We start from the raw sequence: 22,005 nt of genomic DNA, 5'->3' as shown, positions 1-22,005 counted from the left end.
AGGAAGCAAAGAGAGGCTGGACAATGGTGTCAAAACCGAATGAGTGTTATGAAGGCCAAGTTGGGAGGGGATGACCTTGAGTCTTACAGATATCACTGGCTTTTGTGGTGAGAGTAGAGTGAGGGGCAGTCCAGGCCAGGAGACAGTACATGTAAGATGCTTGGCTATGATCAGGTAGACAAGCAGGAGTGTGGGAGCTCGACAGGGGATATAGCATGGAGGAGAGGATATTTTCAGATGAGAAGTACTAGACTGTTTTTGGAGGCTGAGGGCAGGGGAGCAGCAGTGGGTAGATAATGACTGGGGTTTAATCCCCTAAGGGATGGGATCCTAGGACTTCAGAGAAGGGCCACTCCTTCCTTTGAGGAAGGTACAGGTGAGGAATGGAGGAGGGCCATTGAGAAGAGGGAAGTGGGGAAAGAAGATCTAAGCCTGTGACCATCAGTCTCCTGCTCTATTTCCCTGTTTGGCTGTGCCTTACCCACCAAGGACAATGCCAATAGCTGTTCTTCAGCTCTGGCCTTCATATTTAAGGGATGACTGGTAGAGGCTGAGGCAGGAAGAGCAATGAAATGGGGTATTGCAACCAACCCTTTGATCTGCCCTGGGGGCTATGGAAACCTCCCAACACTGGGTTCAGGTGAACAGGACAAGTGGAGCTCATACCTGGTATGGCTTCTCTCCTTGGCTCCCTCACCAGATTTCCGCAAGACTCAGACCAGCTCCCTCAACTCCCAATTCCTGTGCCCACCAGCTTAACAATCCCACTCTTGCCTCAATGTGCAGGGGGAACTAAGCATGGCCCTGGGAGACTGGGAACACTGTCAGAGATGCCACTACCAGTCCCAGCCCAATGGTTTCATGATGCTCTAGGCCCATAGACTGTGTCAGGACTTCTATATACGTGAGCACCTACAATTAATGCCTCCAAAAATCTTATGAGGAAGGTAGTTTTATTATGCCCTCTTTATAGTTGAGGAAACTAAGCTTAAAGAGATGCTGAGATATCCTCAATTGCCTAAGGCCACCCAGAACCAATGGCCGAGGGAAGAATTCCCCAGGAGTTGTCAGTGCTAGATTTTATAGCATGTGTCCAAAGGCAAGAACAGTCACCGAAGTAGGAAAGGCCCTCTGAGCCCATCATAGGGCACCAGTCCCAGTGTGAATGGGAAAACAAAGGATCTGGCAGGGACAGTGGCAAGGTCACATGGTGAATGAAAGTCAGGTTTGGTGTCTTCTGGCTCCCTGGCTTGTCAAGCTACTGAAGTGAACTGCCAATACAAGGGCTGGCCACCTGCCTCACAGAGACATGAAGGAGGCAACATATGTGAAGTTATGGAGAAGTATAGCTAAGAATGCACTAGGTTCAGCAGTCTTGGAGGGCAGGGACCTATCTGCCTGATCAACATCCTGATAAAATCCCTGGCACGAGAGTCAAAGCTCAGTAAATATGTGTTGAGTGGATAGATGGAAGAATGGCTAGGTAGATATACATTTGGAGCAAACCCAGAAGAAGGCCCAGGCAGGATATCCAACACTGGTCCTAACTTCTCTCCCAAATCCATGACCTCACTCATTACCCCAGCCACATTGGAGCCTGGGCCCTGGGGACCTGACTCCTGCTGGGGCAGAGAAGAGTGGAGAAGAAGCTCTGCCAAAACTGGCCTGGGTCTTTCATTGAAAGTTGGACCCTAAAACCCATGGAGGTACCAATGATTAGCCTCTCATTCTCCTCCCCAACCATCACTCCAGGAATGTCCCCTGAAACCGCTCTTGACCATGCTGATGAAGCAGAAGCCCTCACTCCTGTACAAACACACATGCACACACTCTCCTGTCCTCCTGAGTTGGGGACACTAAAGAAGCAAGCTCCTGCTTGGTACCCAGGGCCCACAGGGAATAGCTTTGTGGGCTGGGGCTGGCACATCTGGCCTAATGACTTCCAGGCCCCAGAGCCTGTTCAGTTCTCTGGGGCCTGCCCTCCTTTCCATGCTCCCCATTTCCCTCTTACTCACCTTAGCTGTTGTGCTTGCCCTCTGGCACTTGCTCAGTGTAGGGCTTGTTTTTGTTTAGAAACAAGGAGCAGTAGGAGCAAGTACTGTCACATGTGGTCACCACCCCGCATCCTTGCTTACACACACACACACACACACACACACACACACACGTCCTGGTTATGGACACTCATGCGTATGCCACTGTACATACTGGCACACGCCACTCATGCACACACAGAAACTTGTGCCAGAGATAGACCCTATGACACCTAGGTCTCTCCTGCCAGGGCTAGTCGGTGAGGTCTTTTTCCTGGGTTGACCTATCTTTGTTGAGCTGAAACTGATAAGAAAAGGTGGAGGCTAAGCAGAACAGTGAATGCACTTGTGGTTCTTGTATTTGGAAAAGGATCTGGGGCCAAAGAACACAAGCCAGGGTTTGGACCCAATTCCCCTAGGCTCCCCATGCCCCAACCACTCTGTTCCACTTCTTCCCAAAACTCAGTCCTCTGCCCAATGACCAGTCTAGTGGTCCAGCTTGGCCCTTCCCTGCCCAGTCTTCTGGGTGCAAAATATGTGGCCAGTGCTCAAGTAACAGGCCTCATCTTGCCCAACCTGGGAAGCTGGTTGTGGAAGAGAGCCCTCAGGCCAGAGGTTATCCAATGCTCCCACTCCTCTGATGGAGTACAGCCCAGGTCCTCTGAGGCCTGCCCCGAAGAGAAGGCAGGAGGCTTCCTCAGAGGGGAAGCCATATTTCTCAGTATTGACAGACCTGGCATGGATCCTGCTAAGAGGAAGTGAGCAAAGAAGAGGCCATCAGAGCTTCGGGTCAGGGGAGGTGGCACTTCTTAGTCCCTGCTGTGCTGAACCCCCATGAGGGATTTCCCCAAGCACCTCACAGCCCTCTGTCCCCACCCTTGCTTGTCTCCTCCATCCTGTCTCTCCTCTCTGCACCATCCTTCTTCTGATCCCCTCATGAAAAATGGATAGAGCTTTTATTAAACTGTTTTCTCTTCAAAGGAGCTTTCAATTTTTAATGCTTTGCTGGGGTTGGGGAGACAGACTGGCCCAGACAGACTGTGGGGAGGGGGCAGAAGAAGTCTTCCCTGGACTGAGGGAGGGGGTAAGGAGAAGGGGGGGTGCTCTGGGTCTGCCTGAGGGTCAAGGACGCTGGATACAAGAGAAGAGATACTTGCCTGGAGAGGTCATTAGTTTTGGGGGTGTAAATACTTGCCTGTCTTAAATGTTGCTGTGCTGTCCCAACCTAGTCTCAATTTATTATGTGTCTCCTTATATTAATCACTTCACTCCTCTGGTGACAGAGACCTGAGTACCCCACCTCCTTCCTTGGCTCTCTTGGCAGATGAAGCCACCATGGAAGTTTGAGAGGAGCCCAGTTATTAGCTGAGAGAGGAAGCCTCCAACAGGATCAGACTGCACAGGACAGGGACCAACGGTCCCAACCCCAAAGTCTCCATCACTGTGTTTGGGACATGGTTTGGTTCTGCATTTTGAATATTTGCTTTCAACTTCTTATTGTGGGATTTATGTTTGTTAATTACAAAGGCAATACATGGTAATTGTAGGAAATTTAGAAAACACAGAAAAACCCATAACCAAAAGGAAGAAATCGACTTTGAATCCATTCTAGCTGTAGGGTTGATTTGACATGGATTTGTCCACATGCATCTCTTCTCTGAATTCTGAAGCCAGAGGATTTACGTCAAGATAGATACTGCAGCACAAGTGGGCAGAAAAAGGAGGCATGAGGCCCAGCTGAATGCAATTCAAGCATGGACCCAGTGGTGCTGTAGGCAACTCCAGGGAGAACGAGAGGAGGACCTTTGTTCCAACCCATCTGGTCTGTCTCCAAGTGAAATGATGAAAAAAAAGTTGGTTCTAAATGATAAACTAGAGAAAAAAATCGTATTCCTTTAGTGATTGTTTTTCCAGTTATTGGTCATTTTGACATAGTGTGAGATGTTTCAGCATATTTTTTGACAATTTTAAGCATTTTTCCTGCATTGTGGACATTGAGGGGAGGAGCCTGTTCTTTGCTTGTGGGGCATTATTTCTAATTCATTTAAACTCCTATTCTTCCTAGTCAGATGTGCTGAAGGATATTTGTTTCATTTTGGAGGAAGGATCAACATATGCAGGACCAGTGGGGCAACTACTCTGAGCCTAGATATGATGCTGCTGCTGCCCAGGAAGGGAGCCCAAATCGCTTTTGAGGGAGAGCCAAAGTTGGGAGTACCAAGGCTCAGGCAGTGTAGACCAATAACTGAGGCAGTGGTATGTGGGCTGCAATGAACCATAGGCCCTGATCTTTTCACTGGCTTCAAATGGTTTCCTTAACTCCCACCCCGCCTGGTGTGCTGTGTGTGTGGACAATACGCCTGCTGATGTTTTCCTCTCCAATACTTTCAAGCACCATTATACCAAAAAGCTCAGTCTAAGTCTGTCCCTGTCCCAGGAACCATCCAGCACTTCACTCCTGACAATAAACGGCATTCCCAATGGGAACAAATGATTACCATGACACAGTTGAGAAGATGCTCAGCAAAAGCCGCTTCAGTTGAGAAGGGGTAGGTTAAGCCTGGTAAGAGTGCAGGTTAAATATAAAGAACGTGAGCATCACCAGAAAAAAAATTAATTTGAAAGAATTTGTTTTGCAAATTTGTTTTGCAAATTTGTATTGCATTGAAAGGTTGTATATTTTCCTCCTAGCTCACACAAACTTATGGAAGCTGGAACTAGCAGATGGAAACATTTCAGTATCAACTTACTTGCTTTTGGGGCAATTTATTTAGAATCAGAGATAAGATTTCAAAGTCCATGCAAATATTGTTGAACAACCAGAGCAGGAAGAATTAGTTGAAAATGAATCCCCAAATTATTCTCCCCTGAAAAATAAAAATAGAAAAATCCAGAAAATAGGCAACCATGCTCAAAGTGCAAAAAAATTTCACCACAGTGCCTGGAAAGGATTATTACATGGAAAACCTTTGGCTAGACATATTTATTTTCAACTAATTTATTAATCTTAACTAATTTGCTGTCACCACTGGTTTTTCACTAGTTTGTTTCAGACATGCTACCAGATCCTCAAAGATCTTACTGTCTTAGGTCTCCAATGGGGCAGTATAAGGCTAGTGAGTAGATACTACATCAGGAAGCAGACAGAACACTTCCCATCCTCATACCCAGGGGTCCAACTGCTCCCCTGCTCTGAGCCACAGATTCTTCTTCTGTGAAATGGGAGAAATGACCCATCTAGGCCCATTTCCAGGGCTATTACTGCAAGGATTACATGAGACAGGACAATGTTAAGAAAATATACCCAGGAATCAGTCCTCCTGGCTCTGCCACCTAGAAGCAGTTTACCTACCCTTCCTGGAGCTCATTTTCCCCATCTACAAAATGGGGCCACACCTTCTTTGATGACATCTTGACATCTTACAGTTACCTGTAAGTACCTGGCACAACATAAATGCTCAATAAATGTCTGTTAGCAAGATGGATGGGAAAGTCCACTTTGAAGATTTGTGAGGCACTGCCTATCTTTACATCTGCCTCTCCAGACAGTGCAGGAGCAGGGAAAAAGCATGGGCTACACTTTGCCATCCCTGTGTGTCTCACAGAGTGGAGACACAACAGTCACTGTGCCACGGAAATTTGAGTCCTTCTCACCCATTTACCCTCTGGCTGGCTGGATCTCTTAAAGAGATCTGGACAATTCTGAGCAGGTCCCATGAACAGAAGGAGGACCAGACAAATCCTTTTTTTTAAGATTTATTTATTTATTTATGATAGACATGGAGAGAGAGAGAGGCAGAGACACAGGAGGAGGGAGAAGCAGGCTCCATGCCAGGAGCCCGACGCAGGACTCGATCCCGGGATTCCAGGATGGCGCCCTGGGCCAAAGGCAGGCGCTAAACCGCTGAGCCACCCAGGCATCCCCAGGACCAGACAAATCCTAATGGAACTATTGGAGGCACACACTTCTGCCACCCTGTCTGCCCCTGCTGTGACCTGAGCCATTACCCCAGCAAGTGTGACAGGAAGAGATCTGGGCCAGACTGTGGGAGCACAGCCCTCCAGTCTCAGCCCTGCTCCTGACTTCCTGGAAGACTTCAAGCAAGTGCTCAGCCCTTTCTAGGCTCCAGTGTCCTCAACTGAAACGTGAAGGGGCTGAACCAAATCAGTGCTTCTCAGCCTTTGAGTGGAATCCACAGATCTTCCCTTTACAGGACAAAAATTCCAGCAGAACCAGCCCCTGAAATGATATCTTTGAACCACTACAACTCCCACCCCCAGATCTGCATGTCCCTTATTTGAGAAATGTCTTCAGAATTGAACAGAGGCTATGAAAATGTCTTCCAGTGTGAATTATAGCTGTTGTCATAAGTGTAAAAAAATCATGTTTAGATTACCATCAAAATAAGAAAATAAAAGTTGAATTCTCAAAGAACTCATGACCCCTGAGAATAGACCACCTCCTCCACACCTCCCATCCCCAAATCGCACAAATCCAAGGCTGAGAATCACTGGGCCAGATGTTTGCCAACATGCTCTGGACCTATGCCTATTTTTATGGTCTCTTGGCTGTGTATGTACCTTAATTCCACAGACCCAGACATGCCCCCTCTCTCTGCCTCTTCTTGTTACCCTAGCCCCTCTGGCAGACTAGATAGGCAGAGCAGCCGTGTGGTCAGAATGAGAGACGGGCCTGAGCAGAAATCAGCCTGAGGCCCTACCTTTCACCCTCTACTGGGGCTGGGGCAACCCCAATGAGCTCCCATTTCCACAGGAAGAAATGGAGAAGGGACTCTGAGCTCAAACTTTCTGCTGCCCCCAGATTCACTTTTAGGTACCCCCTAGAAAATAGCCAGTGGGCCCCTGGAGCCCCTTTTATTTCTGGGGACATGGCCCTACTTCCTTGCCAGGTGAACTCACCTGGGGAAGAGGGAACTTGTTCTACAGGTGCTGCTGACAGGAGGAGGGGGGTGGGGCATGATGGGCAGAAAGCCAACGGCCGTCTCTGTCTCTCTACTCTCTTTCCTCTGCCAGGTTGCTGTGGGCAGGAAGAGCCGTGGACCAGCATGAGAGGCAAGGGTAGAAGCATCCAAGACTGGCACTGGGTGAAAGGAGAGGACTGCCATGCTTGGCATCTGTCAAAGACTAGCTGCTGTATGACCTCATCTCCCTGGAAGTCAGTTTACTCATCTGGGAAGTGGGCGGGATCCCCGTTGTTAAGAGGATCAGAGGAGGTTGTAGGCAAGAAGGCCCTTGGTAAACTATAAAGTGCTGTGCTCTGGGCACATGTGTACATGTACATGGGAGCGTGCATCCCAGCAGGATTTGAGCCCCTCCCACCTGTATCTAATGCTTACACTTGAGCTGCCTCAGAATCACCTGGAGGGCTTGTTAAAACACAGATTGCTGGGCCCCACCCAGAGTCGCTGATTCAGTAGGACTGGGGTAGGGCCCAGGAATTTGCATTCTTTTTTTAAAAGATTTTATTTATTTATTTATTTATTTATTTATTTATTTATTTATTTGAGAGAGAGAGAGAGAACACGAGAGGAAGAGAGATCTGAAGCAGACCTCTTACTGAACACAGAGCCCAACGGGGTGCTCAATCCATGATTGTGAGATCGTGACCTGAGCCAAAACCAAGAGTCAGACGCTTAACTGACTGAGTTACCCAGGTGCCCCCATTGATAGTTCTAACAAATTCCCAGGTGACGCTGATGCTGCTGGTCCCAGGAGAACCGCATGCAAAGGGCATCACATCCACCTTGCTATCTGTGCACGTTCTTGCTAATGTGGGCTGCTCTTTTTTTTTAAAGATTTTTAATTTATTTATTCATAGAGACACAGAGAGAATGAGAGGGAGAGACACAGGCAGAGGGAGAAGCAGGCTCCATGCAGAGAGCCCGACGTGGGACTCGATCCAGGGTCTCCAGGATCACGCCCTGGGCTGCAGGCGGCACTAAACCGCTGCGCCACCGGGGCTGCCCTGGGCTGCTCTTCTTATAACAGGCATAAGGGGATCTGGACATGAGGTCACAGCTATTTGGAACCACGGGCACCCAACCCCTGGTCTTAGATAGCTTGCCCTGTGCTCCAGACAGCCCCTGTGCAGAGTATGAAAGAGCAATTGGGAGTTAACCAAGAATCCTTCCAACTCACAACAAACCACACACAACCATCATGTGTGCACACATATATGTACACACACAAAATCATCATGCACACACACTCATCTCACAGCTGGATAACCTAGCAGCTAAGCTGCCAAAAAAACAAATCTTTCAAAATTGGGTAGCTCCCCCACTTCTAACACATCACCTTAGACAAGTCACTTAACTGCTCTGAGCTTTGGCTTCCTCATCAATAAAAATAGGATTAATAATACTTCACAGGGTTAGTGACTCAGTGAGATAATGAATGGAAATCTCTTGGAAGAATGCTAAATGTCAGCTCTTCTTCTAATTTTTAGCAGTGGGCTCTACATCCCCAAAGGAAGCCTCAGTGGGGTGGACGTAGCTGGGGCAGGCCCTATTAACAAATTCACTTAGGTCAAAGCAGCCTCTCAGCTCAACCCCAGCTTGGGAGGCAGGAGATCTAGAGCACAGTGTTTCTGACTTACTGTGTGTCCGTGGGTCAGTCCTGTGCTCAGCATCCCCATATATCCCATAGGGGCTAAGCTGGATTGTTTGTCAGGGCTTTCTTCCAGCTCTGCCACATTGTGGGTTCATGCCCAGTGGTGCATGGCAGAGGCAACAGCCACAATGCCACAGGCCCAGCCCATGGCCCAGTTTCATTGTCACTGGAGCTGAGAGAAGCTGCTCACCCTCCTTGAGCAAGAGGCTGTCAGCAAGTCTCCCACGGCCTTCTCTTCTACTGGTTCCTCAGGTGCGAAGAGCCTTGGGGCTGCAAGAGGCCAGGAAAGGGTTGCCAGAGAGAAGATTCCTAATAACCCCTTTATGTCCAGGCCCTCCCTGTCAGATTAGAAAGCACCATTGTTTTCATCCTCTTACCACAACCTCAGGAGGCAGGGTGCACAAGAGAAATAGAGACTCAGAGGGGCAGTTTCCTACCCAAGGTACTAGGACTTGAACCCAGGACTGTCAAATCCCAAGTCCACTTGCCTGGGCTTGTGAAAGTCTGTAGGAATCAGACATGGAAAGAGTCCTTCATATTGCCTCTGCTTTCTTCATATTTTTGGCTTAAATGTCACCTTCTCAAAAACGTCTCAAGCCAACCCTAACCTCACAATTCCAACTCTGCATATTGTGCTCTATTGTGTCTTTTTCTGTACCTCCTATCCCATTCTAACGTAATATAGAAATTACTTATTTATTATGTCTATTGTTTATTGTGTGTCTCCGAGGGCAAGGAGCTTCATCCGTGTTGTTTATTGCCACGTTTCCTTGTGCCTGGTGCTTAATCAGAGCTGGATAGATATTTGTTGAAGCAGTGACACATGCGGTAAGCAGCTCAGAACTGGGTGGTGGAAACTTCCTCTTACCTGGTGTCCTTGCCTCCACACTCCACACTGCTCTAACAATGTAGATGACTTTTCAAAACACCAAGCTGACCAGGTCCTTGCCCTGCCTTCGACATCTCCAGGACTCCTCATCTGCTGTATGATGAACTCCAAATGCTTTGGCCCTTCATGAATTGTCCTCCTTGTCCCTCTTCAGCTCATAGGCCATGCAACACATCCCCCGCCCTTCAGCCACAACAGATGATCTGCAGCTTCTCTGTCGTGCCCTGGTCTCCCCTGCCTTGGTGCTCTTACAGCAGTCACTTATATCACAAGTTATTCATCAAAGGATTTGAGACAACTAAACAAATGCTATAAAATATAAAATGATAAAATATTTACTTGAGAGAAGTCGAGATAAGGAAAATAATAAAGCCAGATGTGAGATTCACACACACACACACACACACACACGCTGCCTTCTCTGAAGTTCTATACAGATACTGTAGCCTGCTCCTCTAGTAGCCTCATAAGAGATAGAAGCATCATCAATTATAAGCTTAGTGGCATCTGTAACATAAAAATAAAGCAAGTATTCCAGAGAAGCATGGCTTTCCCTAGTCAGAAAAGAAATCGCATCTCTTCCTTGGCCTTTTCCAAAGAGGACCTCGGGAGAAATGACCACACAATGTCTTCAGCATCCTTGCAGCCAATGAGTTCCAGGCTGACTTTATCACAGTGTTCCCTATAGCCACCTACTACAAGGATGGTAGGGCTGGATGCAAACCCAGACCAGTCTGTCACCAGAGTATGTAATCACTCTACTCTCCTGCTTCCAGAAGGTGCTGTGCTCCAAATACCTGGCCTTCTGAAGAAGAACTGCCTTAAGCTAAGGATAATAGGAGACTCCAGGAAATATGCTGGACACTCTGCTCTGCACAATGTCCACCATAAATATTAGTTCTCCCAACGGAGCTCTTGATAAGGCTGGGGCATCAGGGGCTTCAAGGCTGAGCTATCTGGAGGAAGATTCTGGAGTGGTACAATTGTGAGTCACTAATGCAGGGCAGAGGCCCACACTGGAGGCCTAGGCAGAGGGGAGGGCTTACATGGATCAAAAGGGCCTAGGAGCAATTCTCACAGAGAGGCCTGGAGGGGTACCCATATGCAAAGCCAGTGTTCTCCTGAAAACAGTTCTGAATCCCCTCCAATGTGCGAAGTTCTCTGCCATCAAGTCAGGCCTGCAGCCATTTCTGTCTGGAATGCTTTCAAAGCAGGCGTTACCAATTGCCACTGTGGCCATTTAAAAACTCAATAAAACACCCCTAGAACATCTAATTTAGGCAATATAGCTTCCTGGTGAACCCTCCAAGATGAATTAGTTGCAAATTGCACCCCCAGGTAACTAAATGATTTGACCTGCTGTATTAAATTGTTGGAGAGAAACCAAGTGAATGCTGGGGGCTGTTTGCCAACATTGATCATCTGGGTTTTGGGGTAGTTGATCTTAAGGTCTGTTTTCTGATAATAATTGGGCAGTAGGATCAATTGTCTGTTGCAGTCAGTCCTACAGCATGACAATAAAGCCATATCAACAGCAGAGAGAAAAACATTGATCTTTCTATTCTCATTTGCAGGGGGACCAGCCCCGGCCTCTGCTTTGCCCAGAACTCCCATGGAGTCATTCAAACTCAAGTTCAGCATAAGTGGGGGGTGTGGAGAAGGCAAAATCCATACACCTCTCAAATGTGGTATCTGATTTCCCAGGAGACCTGCATTCCCTAACCCTGCTTTATATTTTTTAAATGCAGAGTGTTTGGTAGATGAGACCTTTCAAAGCTTTGGTATTGAGGGCAGGGAGAGGAGAGGAGTGGGGAGGAATATTTCCAAAGGACAGCTCTAGGTGGTGAAATGGTTAGGGACCACTGGCACTGAGTACCCTATATAGCTTCATGAGGATGGTCACCTGAAGTGTCCCTCTAAGTCTCCCCTCCCTGCAAAAATATCCCCCTCCCTGAACCCTGCCTTTCTAGGTGCTTGCTTTGAACCACTGGCTTTGGAGATGGATTCAGAATAAATACCTGGAAAGACAAGGCTTGTGTTCATATACACATGGATTCTTTGGGTAGGGATGGGGAGAGAGGATCATTCCAAGCTGAAGAAACTGCCTAAGTCAGGCCTGGGGAGCAGGTAAGTGCCCTTGATGTTCTGGAAGCAGTCACTCAGTTCACAATTTGTGATTTGTGGCATGAGGAGAAGGAGGGGTAAGAGAGCATTGAGTGACAACTTAAAGAAGTTAGACTTTATCTTATAGGTACAAAGGAGTCATAGACTATTTCTAGGGAGGCAAAATAGCTGAGCAGTTAAGAGGCCAAACTCTGGTATCAAACTATGTGGATTCAAATGCTTGATCAGTAGGCTATTAGCAGTGTGAGGTTTGGCAAGTTGCATAATATTGCTGTGCCTCAGTGTACCCATCTGTGATATGAGAATGCTAACAGTGATTCCATGTAAAACTGTTGTGGAGATTAAAGAAACTATCACATATGAAGTACTTAGAACGGTGCCTGGCACATAATAACCACTCACTTGGCATTAGCCTTTTTCGTTCTTAGCAGATGAGGTGATGATACTGAGTGCTTCCTCTATTCCAGGCATTGATCTAAGTGCTTTACATTATACTATCCATTCATCCCCACAAACCTATGAGCTGGGTCACTTTTTATTCTCACTTTGCAGAGGAGGAAGCTGAGGCATAGCCCAGGTCTGGAGTTTAAGAAGGTCAGCCTAGGGGTACCTGGGTGGCTCAGTGGTTGAGTGTCTGCCTTCAGCTCAGTGCACGATCCTGGGGTCCTGGGTTCGAGTCCTACATTGGGCTCCCCATGGGGAGCCTACTTGTCCCTCTGCCTCTCTGTCTCTTATGAATAAATAAATAGAAATCTTTAAAAAACAAAAAAAAAGGAGGTCAGCCTGGTTTCAGTGCATAGACGGTGAATTATGAGGGCAACTGGAAGGTAAAATGGGACCAGGAAGGGGGCAGGGGCAGGGGTTCAAGTGACAGGCTGTGGGGACAGGGCAATAAGAACAGTAGCAGGACAAAAACACAGGGCCAAGGGAGACCTGGGCCTCAGCTCCCCAGGCAGGGATCAAGACCCCATAAGGCCTCTGTGGATCTCCATTAACCTTGAGGTAGTTGTGTCCCAGAAGCCTCATGGCTTCCTATGAAGCGCAGGGGGTCTCAGGTGTCACCAAAGAGCAGGATGCAAGGACTGAGCAGCCTCATGTTTTAGCCCCTTGGCCAAGACCATTCCAGCCACATATTGGAGGGAGTGGGAAGAGCCACTGGGGCCAGGGCCACTGACAGTCAAGCCTTAGTCAGTCTCCTCATCTGGGGCTCTCGGCTTACCCAATTATGATTCAGGGAGGTGGATCCAGGGTGTTTCTGAATAGTGTTGAGCAAAAGGAGCACACAGAGGAGGTGACAACAAGGTGAGAGACAGAGGAAAGTGCCAGGCGAGAGTGTGGGGGATGGAAAGCACAGTCTACTGCCCTGCCCTTCCTTAGCAAAATCAAATTGCTATCTGGCCGATAGGCACCAATAAAGCCGGTGTACACCTCACCACTGAGGGAGAGGGGAGAACAGGGGAGAATAGCGCCCCCGGACACACAAGGGCCTACCTCTTCTCCTGGCTCCTAGGAATCCTGGTGGGAAAAGAGGGTGCAGCCGCTAGAAGGACACACACTCTAGTGGAGAGTTGGCTGAAAGCAAATCCTTCCTGGCCTTTGATAACGACCACAACCCCCTCCCCTGTGCTCCTACCCCACTCCAAGCAGAGATTGTTTTCTGCTCAGGCTCCTTGGTGAAGACGGAACAAACCCAAGCAGCTCTGTTCTTGTCTGGGTGTCTATGGGTCAGGTCAGAGGATGGTGGCATCTGGAAAATGCTTGCATGTAGGTGTGATGAGAAATCACTATCTCGGAGCCCTCCACAGAATGGCAAATGGAAGGGGTTTTCACCCACATGTTAGAAGACCTGGGGGCCAAGTCCCAGATTTACCACCACCTTCCCGCATGAATGAAGGCGAGTGTTTTCTCCTGTCTGGCCTGTGGAATTCTACTAAAAGGTCTCAGCTCATTATTTTCCTAAGAACCCAACTCTAACCCAATGGAAGCCTGGGGGGACTGGTGTCATGGGCACTGACTCTGTGTCATGTTAGTGGGTCCCATCTGAATCCAAGCATCTGGAGACTGCAACCATCCTCTGCAGATCAGCATGGGGTGCAGAGAGAAGAAGGGCCTTGGAAGCAGAAAGCTCTGAGTTTGAAATCGCAGCTCTGTCACGTACAGCCTGTGTGATGTGGGCAAGTCCAGAGGCTTCTCAGATGTGCAGTGCCCCGGCAATAAACTGGGATAATACAACCAACTTGTCGGAGGTGGTAATGAGAATTTGATGACATGATACATTCAGAGCACCCACAATCACTCAGAAATTGCCCTCCCTGCTCAGCCCACCATACCCCAGCATAAGATGCTCTCAGGCCAGAGAGCCAGCCCTAGCACAGCTGGGGTTGAGAATGACTGGGGGCCCTGACCAAAGCTGGGAAGGTGAATTCTACCTCCACAGGGGGCAGGGGGCAAAGCTGGGAAGTTGGATGGGAGTGGAGAGGGCCAGAAAGGGGCTGGGGAAAGGAAGGTAGAAGCAAAGCCTCTGAATGGGAAGGAAGGCAAAGGGGGGGCAAGATAGAGGAAGTTTATTATTCTTCCTGCGGACCAATCACAGGGCTCCTGGAGTGTCAAATTCCAGCTCCTGCAGCCAGATGTGACCTGTTCCTGTTATCATGGAATATTAATCAGAGGGGCCCTTGGGTAATTGGGGAGTTTTGATTAGAGAAATAGCCCTTACAATAATAAGCAGGCAGGAGCCACCCCCATTCCTGGTGGCTCACCTCTCAAGCTCCATACTTCAGGGGCTCAGAAATCTGGACAGAGGGGTTAGGGGGGTATGAAGAGGGGGATGGTACCAAATCTGGCATGGGGACCAGGATTGGACCGGGGCGGGGGTGGTGGTGGTGCAGGATTAGATAGCTACAAGCAGAACTAGAGACTGGGAGTTCCATGGGCCTGGTGCTGGCCTGGCTTCACTCACCTCCCCATCAATCATCACATTAGCTGTTCCAGCGCCTTCCCCCTTGCTGGACCCCTCCCAGCCAGCCTTCTGCCTCCACAACTGCCTCAGGCTCTGGCCCTGCTGGGACCCCAGCTCTGTTGCAGGCTGCACATGGCCCCTGGGCTCTGTATATTTAGACGGTTAATGAATCTTCCTGTTTGGCTGGGCCAGGCTAGAGCCTGAGATGCAGAGAATGAGGGCAAGAATGGGAAGGACAGTCAGCACAGAGAGCCAGTGTTGGAGACTCTCTGATCACAGGATCCCAGACCCAAAGCATGAAAAGAGCCCAGGCAATTCAGCTCAAGTAATCCAGAAGTTTGCCCCTTACTCCCCACCCTCACCCCCAAATCCCTGGGGCATCACAACCTGTGGCCAGAAGACCCAAGTTCTAGGCCTAACCTTTGACTTGCCCCCTCCTTGGGCCTCATCTGCCTCTTCTCCATGTTGAGGGCATTGGACTAAATTTCTCTGTTCATCAAATTCACTCAGCACCTACTATGTGCCAAGCTCTGTCCTGGGCCTGTAGATTCAGAGAGAAGAAAACATAGCACAGGCTTCACCCTCGAAGACATCATGGTATAATGACAGAGGGAGTCACGCAACTATCTCACACTGAGATAGTAATCGTCATAGTAAAATGAATTGAGTGATGATGGCCTGCCAGACCCCATGCTGAGGGCTATACATGGCATCTCTTTAACAACCCAACACTATTGGTGGTATCAGCAGGCCCATTTTACAGATGAGAAAACTGAATTACTGAGAGGTGAGGAACTCAGTAATTGTGATCCAACGTGTTGGAGCCCAAGGACACTCATAGACCTCAGAAAAGGAGCTGGGAAGCTAATATATGCTACCTCAAAATATTTGCATCATTACTGAAGCGGGGGTGTGTGTGTGTTGTGTGTGTGTGTAGGTGTGTGTGGTATAGATGATGAACACTTACCAGAAAAGGTGGCTTTTGAGGTTTCTCCAATTCTTTGATATTAGAAAAACCCTAAAACTATGTACAATTGCAATGAAAATCCTTTACACGGGCTCTTAATCCACAGTGGAATTGTTAGGTCAGAGGGTCTGCACCTTTTAGGGCTTTTGATATGCATATTATTAAATAACCAGCCTCCAGAATGGCTGCACCAGCTTGCCTTTCACCAGCCTACTAAGTGTAGATAGAAGCTATTTAGCATAGCGTCTTTTTTTCAATGGTCCCTGGAAGCTTCGGTCACCCTGATGAGGATGTGAACAAGAATAGTCTCCAGATCTCAGGTTTTGGTTCATGGGCTTCTCCTGAACAGGGCAACACATGTTTCTTGATTTCCCATAAGCACTACAGACAACTACAAGAGCACTCCTGCTTTGGAACTGGATCTCTGCTGCTGGAGACAGCAGGGGATGGGTGTAGACTGGCAGGGGATGGGTGTAGACTCCGGGTCGAGAGACACTCATTAATCCATTCATCAACTCTGTGCTGAATGCCAGCTTCACTGGCCCAAAGGAACCCACATTTTAATGGGAAGTGGTGGCTCTTTACATCAAAGTTCAGTTGGTGCTTTTTCCCAAGCAGTTTTGCTTACATCATTCCATTCCAAACAGATGAAGAAACCCAGGCCCCAAGAGCTAAATTATTCAAGTATTAGTGGGACACTCAGGTCTCAAATGCAGGCATCCTGACCCAGAGTCTGAGTTCCTGGGTAGGGGGAGAGCACAACAGACTGGGTGTTCCTTTCTCTGGGCCTTTGGGAGCTAAGGGGCCAGCTAAGCCCTGGGACCAGGGCCTGGAGGCACTTGCAGCCACCACTGCTGGATTCCCACTGGAACCATAATGACCTAGGCTGAGGCTGAGACCAGAGAATCTCTGGCTACTGAGCCTCCGATTCCAGTGGCTACAGAGACCAGCCTGGAGCAGACTGCCTACAGCTGGGTGAGGAGAACCGAAGGCTGCTTCAGGACTTGAAGGCTAGTAGATGGCATGCATTGAGCAGTTACCAGGGCTCTGTTCTCAGGGATTGCTATGTGTGCATTCATGTAATCCTCACTGCAACCTCGTGAAGATAGCTATTACTCTCAGGCCCGTCTTACTGAGAAAAAACCAAAAGCACAGAGGGGTTTCAGTAACTTGCTAGAGAATTCATAGCTAGAGAGTGGTAAAGCTGGGGTGCAAACCCTGGCAGCCTGACTCCAGAATCTAGGCTCTTAACTACCACAGCAACCAGAGTCTGAAGCCATGTGGCTGAACATCAGTGGTGCAGGCTGCAGAGCACAACTTCGCTGTCTCCTCTGGCTAGCACACTACCACCTCACCTCACTAGCATGGCAACGTACTCGAGCATTTGGACTCTGGAATCAGGCCTCTTGAGTTCAAATCCTTGCTCTACAACCTCCTAGCCATGTGCTCATGGGCCAGGTACTTTCCCTTTCTGAGCCTCTCTCTCCATATCTGTAGGACAGGGCTAATCATAGTCCTGCCTCAGATAAGGCCCTCTCTGAAGCCTCATTGAGACCTGACATGTCAATGGAGTAATGTTTGTGAAGTGTTGAGCATAGTGTCTGGTCCATAATAAGTATTCAATAAATGCTATTATTGTAGGGTAATATAATTAGATGCTGACACTCTAGATTGGCTGGACAGTAACATTAACATGTAGAGGGCCAGAGCCAGGGCCCTGGGATGACTGTCCCAGCCCATCCAAACCCCTTTATCCGACAAACATTTCAAAAGTTTATTGATACTGCCTCTGTACTAAACTCTGTTCTGGTCCTCATTCTAGGTGAAATGCAGAGATGAACTAGACAGAGTTTCAGCCCTCCAGAAGCTCACAATCTAGTGGGAGAAACAGACACAGGCCACACAGCATGAGCAGAAGCACTCTAGAGAAGAAAACTCTACCTTTGCCTGGATTTGTAGGTCAGGAGTGTTCATGAAGATCAATAGGAGTTTGCCAGGCCAAGGGCAAGTGGGTGGGCATTTCTGGCTGATGGAAGTGCATCCAGAATGGCTCAGAGGTTCAAGAGTGCCTGTCCTGGTCAGGGACCAGTGAGTAGTTTTGTGTTGTTGGGATGTAAAGTGAGTATGGGGTGGAAGGATGACAGGTTCAAAACTTAAAATATGGACAGGGGCCGGATGACCCGGGGGCCCTGATAGCTATGCCAAGGAGTTGACGGATTATTGATACATTTGAAAGGTAAACAGAGATTGACAATATCAGAAGTGAGTTTGGGAAAGATCATTTTGGCTGCCGTTTTGTATAAGAAGGGGACAGGATGGAAGCAGGGAGACCCCTGAGGAAGCTATTGCCATAGTCCAGGCAAGAGATGAAGGCAGCTGGAACCAGAGTGGTGGCATTAGAGGTGGTCAGTAATGGGCAGGGCCAAGAGGTGTTTCAGAGGCAGAACTGGGGGATTAACCCTGAAGTTTCTAGCATAGGCTTGTCTGTGGCACGACCAGGTCTGAAGTGGGAGCAGACACCTGTGCTCTGTAAACTGTTCTTTTTCCCCTTTGGTGTTTATTTTTGTTTCCTTGTAAAGTTCATTTCAGAAAATTCTGACCTTGTTTCAGCTGAGCTGAAAAAAAAGGGAGATTTTTCCAGACCTCAGCTGGGTTCCCAGGTTTTACTGGTGGCAACCCCAGCAGGGCAATTGTACACAAAGCTAGGAAGATCTGGCAAGGCTAGGGCCCAGGAGAAGGTTTGGCATGGCTTGGCAGGCCTGCTGGGGCCAATGAAGGGGGCAGTGAGGGGCTGGAAGGGGGTAGTGAGAGCAGTTTGGCCTCGATCAGAGGATGGGAGTGGGTGGGCTATTGTATAAAGCTATAAATGAGCAAATATCGCCTATTGACTGTTTCGATGGAGAGTGGCTCCCTTCCACAGAAAGTGCCCCTAAGTCATAGATACCTCTGGCCATTTCTTCTCTGGATTTGATACTCCCAGGCCCCACGGGGAGGTGCCTCAGTTGAGTGTGCTAGAGGAAGGAATCCCAGAGCCCACAATAAATAAGCCGGGGTGGGGGCAGGGCTTGGGAGGCTGTGTGCTGGTTTGAAGGGGCAGCAGGCTGCGAGTCAGAAGACCTGGGTGAGGGCCAGTCCTGGTGAACCTTCTGCGTGACTGTGGGCAGTTCATTCCTCCCTGCTCTGGCCTCAGTTTTCTCATCCATCCCACAAGGGATGGACATGAAGGTCTCCAAACGCCATAACAACTTGAAAGATTCCATTCACTTCTCTGATCTGCCCAGGGGGAGGCCTTGGGGGCTGGGGCACCAGCAGGGGCTGAGAATTCCATAGCAATTTGCATGTGAAAGCATGTTACTGCCATGGCTATTAGTGTGTGCAGGGGGGCTGAAGCAGTGGTGAGGACAGCTAACTGTCAGGCTGGCTGCCTTGGTGGGGGAGGGAGGGAGGTGGGGGAGGGAGGGAGGCCAGTCCTGGAGGTGTGCACAGGAGGCTGCACGGCCTCCCTGGTCTCCCAGGGAAGGGCGAACCATCTGCCCTTTAAGGCCCTGCCCAGCTGAGATGCCCAGTTCTGGGTCTGTCCTCTACAGTTGCCCCCAAACTGTTGTACCGAGTGACTTCAGAGCTGTGTAAAGTGCCACAGGAGAGGGGGGCTCCCCAGGGAGTGGAGCCAACTATCAGGGCCTTTTCTAGGTCTGCTCTGACTGGGCCTCCACCTCCCAGGGCCATAATGTGTCGCTTCGGTAATTGCCTTGTGTAAACTTACACAGTTTGTGGATATAAATACTGTGTATGTATAGATTTGTTTCCTTCACTCACAGGCACAAACTTCTGGGGATTCTGAGAGAAAAAGCAACAACGTGTAAGAAAAGCACACAACTGTGGCCTAGGAGGCAGAGGAGCTGGTTCCAATGCCTGGCTCTGCCAGTACTCCCTGTGTGCCCCCTTGGGTAAGTCCCTTCTGGTGTCTGGGCCTCAGTTTCCCCCTAAGGGGATTGGTCTTGCAAAGAAGCTCTCGGGAAGGTCCTAGCTCTACAATTTCCTGGCCTCTGACTTCTCAGATTCTACTGAACAGGCATGAGGGCAGCCAGGAAAATCTGGCTAGTCCCCCTGAGAGCTGCCCAGCAGAATCCAGACAGCGTGAAATCCCTGTGATGCAGGGTGGATTCCAGGATCTCCTTGGCTTCCCCTGCTAATATGGAAACTAAGGAGCCACCTGGAGTCTCTCCCTAGGGCCCTGGCCAGAGAAAAGGGGGAAGCTCCTCTCTCAGAAGCCAGTTCCTCTGAGCCTCTATGGAGGCTGGGAGAGGTGAGCCCACAGAGCCACAGCGGTAGGCAAGGGCTAAGAGCACACATCTCTTCTATTTTGGCTTTGGAAGTGTTTATCATGGGTATATTTTGCCCAGCCCCCAGCCCAGGAACTCAGGACAGGGGCGAGGGGAGGCAGCCTGGAGACTGGAGCCTCAGGATAACTTCTGATGAGGATGTTCAGGGACTTTGCAGAAGGCCAGCTTTGGTCAGTGATGATGGGAACAGCTGGAGCTTGGGGTCCCCAGGAAGCCCAGCTGAACTGCCCATTCCCTGCCTCATGATAAAAGCAACAGGTTCCATTTATTGGTGCTTACTACGTGCCAGGCATTCAACACTTTATGGGGGGGAAATGGATGAATGAATGCATGAGGGCTAACTTCAGAACCCAACTTTCGGATTCTATTCTGCCTTTCCCATTCCCACTACCCATCATCACACAAACAGCGAAGAGCTAACCAGGCACTTAAAGGCCTTTCTAAAATGTGAGGTCCCTGGTAGCAGGGACCTTGTCTGTTCTGTTCATCACCATACCCTAGTGCCCAGACCAGCAGCTGGCATATAGTAGGTGCTCAGTAAATATTTTCTGACTGCATGAAGAAATCTTATTCCACTCCTCATTACCCAGACAGGGAAACTGTGGCCCAAATAAGCAGGGATTTGCCTGCCTCTGGTCAAACACAGTCATGTCGGAGCTGAGACAGGTCCTCAGTCTCAAGCCTTTCGGGCCAGGGCCCTTTCCCCTTGTATCAAGGGGCCCTGCAGCAAACTCCTCCCACCCTCCCATATCCCTTCACATACTCCTTATTCCCCCCAACCCCCTTGCTTTTCCTCTTTTCTTTCTCTTTGCCAGCTGGGTGACTAACCATTGGAAACAGAACCTATAATTACTATCTCCCCCATGACCTTAAAGTTGCTTTCAGTTTGGGATCCCCTGTCCTAGGTAGAGGTTGATCTCTCCCTCAGCAGCCTCTCAAAAGAGAAGCCAACCTAATAAGCACCAGCTGGGGCCCCAGCCCCCCAGATCTCACAGCCAGCTGTACGGGAGACCAACAGCAGATGGGCAAAGAGGGTCTCCAGGCCAGCTGGGGCTGACTCAGCTGGGGTGTCAGTGGGACTGTGACATGCCTGGGCAGGATGGGAGGCTAGGCAGGAAGGCTGGATTTCTGAGAGTGACTGATGCCAGGTGGCCAAAGGGCTGCTTGCTCAGCAGGGGCAAACCTAGGAGAGTCCCAGATGGGCCTGGGTTCTTTGGCCCACCCTCAGATCCCTGCCTAGAGTGTGCCAGGCCAGCCGCATCCTCAGGGAGGTCTCCTGCAAGCATAAAATGGAACAGTGCAATAAATCACAAGGGCTCTGGTTTTCCAGCTCCACAAGGCTTGTCCCTTCAGGGAAACTGAGGCCTGGTTAGCACCCGCCCAGCTTGCCACATTGGTAATCTGGGTTCAGCCTGCTGAGGAAGCCAGGCAGCCCCACCCTCACCTGGAAAGCATCCCTATTCTATCCCTGACTCACTAGGAGCTGGGGCCCAGCTGGGACAGGAAGGAGAGCTGAGGGTGGGGCCCGTCTGGGGCCCTACCACAGGAGGCTCACACCTCCTGCCTCCACCTAGCTAAGTTTGGTCTCTCTCTGACACACACAAACTGAAGGGAAGGTGGGGGAGGGCTCCTGTTCTCTGAGGTCCCTAAAGCACGCTTGCTCGGTCTCACCTGACACTGGGCAAGGGGCGAGGGGTGGAGAGAAGGCCAATCACCTTCAAGGAACTTCTATTTGCTCCAATCCTAGCACTCTGGGGATCACTTGATGTGCATTCCTGGGCAAGTCACTGCCCCCAAGAGGGTCTCTGTTTCCTCATCTCAAATATGAGGCTAATGATTCCCCACTGTCCACCCTCACAGGAAAGTTTATGAGACTCAGTGTAAGTAAGCTAAGTGTTTGAAACACATGGCAGGCACTGTCCAGGTGAAGGACACTCTGCCACAAGGAGCTACTGGGCACCACTCTGTGGCCAGCACAGCTTGGGCACTGAGCTCAAACCAGCGCCAGCCATAGCACCCAGGCCAAGGCAAGTGGGAAGAGCCAATCACAAATCTGG

The sequence above is a fragment of the Canis lupus genome, chromosome X, assembly GCF_011100685.1.
Source record: "Canis lupus familiaris isolate Mischka breed German Shepherd chromosome X, alternate assembly UU_Cfam_GSD_1.0, whole genome shotgun sequence".
In the NCBI taxonomy this organism is placed as follows: Eukaryota; Metazoa; Chordata; class Mammalia; order Carnivora; family Canidae; genus Canis; species Canis lupus.
This window is presented reverse-complemented; position numbering follows the sequence as displayed.